The 4,398-nt window shown below is 24.6% G+C and overlaps 1 long non-coding RNA gene across 1 annotated transcript; it reads left to right on the forward strand.

Moving 5' to 3' along the window:
- Window positions 1-1,627: 1,627 nt before the first annotated feature.
- LOC133666186 (uncharacterized) lies at window positions 1,628-3,966 on the forward strand. The gene is made up of 3 exons (XR_009829942.1): window positions 1,628-1,710; window positions 2,603-3,271; window positions 3,404-3,966. It is a non-coding gene; the product is annotated as an uncharacterized LOC133666186 (long non-coding RNA).
- Window positions 3,967-4,398: the final 432 nt, after the last annotated feature.

Genomic DNA, 4,398 nt, shown 5'->3' on the forward strand with positions numbered 1-4,398 from the left:
GTACATTTATATATATTTTGTTTTGTTTACTTACATATTAATCAAATTATTTATTCCTTCAGTTATGTAATTACATTTTATATATTTAATAATTCTTTTAGTGATTTTTTTGTAAACTTTTTAATTACTCATGTACACATTACATAAACTCATTTATTCATTCTTTTAATTATTTAATTGCTTATATGTTTATTCATTCATTTAATGATTAATTTCTAGATCTTTATATTTTGTATATTTATGTTTGTACATTTGTATTTCACAAATTTATTTATTTATTTGTTCATTGCTTTATTTATTCAATTTTTGTACATATATTTAGTGACTTATTTAATGACTTATTTATAGATTTTTGTTTTATTCATTTATATATTTTTGACTTTTATACATGCATCCAATTATTTATTTATTTATCTTTTATTTATTTAGTTATTCATATATTTATTCATTCTTTTATAGATTAATTTGTCTATTGATTTATGTACAGATTTGTCTATTTGTTTTATTCACTTATGTCTGCATCAAATGATGTATTTATTTCTTACTTTAATTTAATAATTTATATTTATATTTTGATTTAAGATTTAAAGACTTTGCTTCTTTATTTTGTTCACTTATATGTACATCAACATATTTATATGAATCTTTTCATTTACTTAATTATTTATTCATTTTTTTATTCATTCATATAATTTATATTTATGTACTTTTATGTAGATTTATTAATTATAAAATATTATAATTAAAATATATTGATATATAAATAAGTAAATAAATGAAACAAATAATTTGATGCAAAAATGAAACTAATAGATCTATAAATAATATGAAGTCTATAAATAAATCATTAGCAAATGAAAGAATGAACATATATATGACTAAATCAATAAAGAAATAAATAAATAAATAAATAACTTTATGAAATATAAAAATGAACAAAAGTTTATATTAAAGTATACAAATAAATAAATGAATAAATCTGTAAGTAATTAAATAAATAAATAATTTGAGATATAATATAAGTGAACAAAAAAATTTTTAAACAAGACATTACATGAAAATGAATTAATAAATATTTAAGTAATTGAATAAATAGAGATATAGTATAGGGATATAATAATGTTAATTAAATAAACAAATTGAAATATACAATATATTTAAATGAATAAAACAAAATACTTTGTTAGGAAAATTATTAAAGAATGTTATTGAAAAAAGACAAGAATATATATAATATACATAATATATATTTATATATATATTTATATAATATGTAATATTAAAATATAAATATTTAAATAGATCATAAAAAATATAAATAAATAAATAATTTCATATAAAAAATCCATAAATAAATCATTGGATAAATATATCGATAATAATCGATAAATCGATCAATAAATAAATTATATATTGAAAAATGTACAAATAAAAAAAGTAATATAAATAATTAATTAAAATAAATTTTATAATGCAAATAAATTAATAATATATATTTTTAATATTATTAATTAAAATAATTAAAATATATTGTGCATTATTTTAATTTTCTACACAATTTCGATTATCGAAATAATCGAAAGATCGACTTTCGTCAGCAGCCAATGAGAGAGCTTCTTGGTGAATTTTGGCGCGCAGCGTCAGTCTTCTGTGGAAAGTGAACAAGTGAGGACGTGTGATCGCTGCCGGCTTGGAAAATTCTACTGCGCAGTAAGTAATTTTGATCAAATTCTGCTACCGAATTTATAAATTATTATTATTTTCGTTTATTTAATCATCCTTTTATTATTTTCCCTTTATTATTTTGTCGAAATTAATTGATATATTGAGTTTTTTTTCTAATTTCGATCATTGAATACCGGTAGTTCGTGCTTCGTCGAGACGAGATTCGAATAGACTTGTTGCTTCATTTTGATATCGTTTTTCTACGCATTTGTTTTACGATTTTGATTGCCATTTGAAAAAATTATCGATTTTCGGGATAATTTGAAAGAAAAAATGACTTGTAGTATGCATATTACGACGATTTATGACTGATTTCGATATTTCATATCTTTTGACAAATTTATTAAAATAAATTTATTTAGAACAAATTTCTATATTTTTTGATTCATATTAAAACGAACGAAACAAAGGAATTTTATTTCAATTTATAATATATATTCAATTAATATATATTATATGTACTATAGGTCGGTCATATTTTGGTATCTAAATGCGTCTGTTTGTAATGTTTATGTACTTTTTTCTGCTTTGTTATGTTCGAGGATGATTAGATGTTTGCATGACGTAGCTTTTCTAAGAAATATTCTAAGAAATTTTCTAAGAAATACGTGTTTACATTTTTTTCCCGCGCGACATGTTTCGACAGGCTTCGACAGGCTTCGACAGGTTTCGACAGGTTTCGACAAGCGACGCGCGCATCTCCCTCCCCCCTCCTTTGTTTTAAGATATATTAGTCGTCTTTGTCTATTCGTTTATTTGAGGATTGCAGTGCTAATTAATTCAATTTGTGTTTGATAATTGTTTTATTTTTATTTGTAACCGATTAATTTTATAGATTTTACGTGTATATTTGAAAATCTCGTTTTCTTTTGTACAGATTGTTACTTGATTATCGGACCTCTATATTATTCCGGAAGGCGGGAAAAATTCCAACATGGATGCCATTATATTTTTTCAAAGGAAAGCTTGATTTTTCGCTGGTCTATTGTACGTATTTATTATGTATTTATTCGATCGTTATGTATGATATATATAATATCATTAGGTAAAAGTATATTTTATCCTATATGTGTAATGAACATTCACCATAATTATTAATAATCTTGCATTAATGATATATATATATTAAATCTTTTTATTCATAAAAATTGACAATAAATTGATTTGTAGTTTTAATAAAAGCGGTAATTTTTTTTTTGAAACAATTGTTCGATAGAAAACAAAAATTTTTACATAGATTCCCCCTCCCCCTCATCACTAATATAGCTTTATTTTCAGAGAATTTTTGTGATCGCGCGCAATGCGATCGGTAAATTCAGTGTTTGCTTCGTAATAGTTTTTTAGTATTTAGAGCACAGTAGCTCTAATTAATTTACTACAATTATTCGCGAAACTAGAGTCAGTGTTTGTTCGCCGCTTCTATTCGAAATCGACGCGTTAGTAGATTTTTATTTTTATTTTTTTATTTTTTTTGAATATTCGTTTTCGGTACAGGGTAGAGTCAGTGTTCCTTGAGGAATAGGGCGATCATCCATCACGCGAAGAGGTAATTATTTATTTATATTAAAATTTGAAATTTAGTAGATATTTTTTTTTAACTTGTTCAATATTTTTGTATCATCAATGTTGTATTCGTAAACACTCGTAATAACATGTAATATTTTATATTTTGTTAAAGATGCCAAAGCGTCTTCATTTCTCATGGACTTCAGTTTTAAACAATATTTGTGATCGCGCGCAATGCGATCGGTAGATTCAGTGTTTGCTTCGTAATAGTTTTTTAGTATTTAGAGCACAATAGCTCTAATTAAATTAACTATAATTATTCGCGAAACTAGAGTCAGTGTTTGTTCGCCGCTTGAAATCGACGCGTTAGTAGTTTTTTATTTTTATTTTTTTATTTTTTTGAATATTCGTTTTCGGTACAGGGTAGAGTCAGTGTTCCTTGAGGAATAGGGCGATCATCCATCACGCGAAGAGGTAATTGTTTTTATATATTTTCTATTCGCTTCAACTTTTTCAAATAATCACAGAATTTTAATGGTAGTGTTTCATGTTTGGTTACAGTTTTCCCTTCCTCGTAATGACTGTTTGGGGATGACATCGTGGACCACGACAATGCAGATTCTTCGCATCTATTGGTGAGTCGCATGCATTTATGTTCCTCCGGTCATTCAATCATGTCGTAGGACGAAAGGTCCGTATCGGCACGGATGACTGGTTGTATACGTAGAATTTTGCACGAGCACAGTGACCACGGGTATTTGTCATATTATATACTCGTGAATAGTAACATTTTTCTTGTATTTTATTTATTAGATCAGGATAGATCTTCTTGCATATCGCGTTTTTGAAAAGATAGTTAATTTTATATTAAATAACAGAGTAATTATCGATATATAGAATGATATAAATAATTATGTTGATTGATCTATGATTGAAAATATTTTCTCTATGATTATTTGTAAAATAAATGAATATATTACAAATATTATTTTAATGAATAAAAATTAAGATTCAAATACGTGAGAAATAATGAAATGAATTTAAAATTGTGAAGAAGACGGATATCCCCGACTTCGTTACAATAAAAATATCAATTATTGTACAATACAATTGATAGAGCATATTAACGTTATGATATGGTTATCGATATGATAATAAACAATTTAT

Source organism: Apis cerana, linkage group LG6, assembly GCF_029169275.1.
Source record: "Apis cerana isolate GH-2021 linkage group LG6, AcerK_1.0, whole genome shotgun sequence".
Classification (NCBI taxonomy): Eukaryota; Metazoa; Arthropoda; class Insecta; order Hymenoptera; family Apidae; genus Apis; species Apis cerana.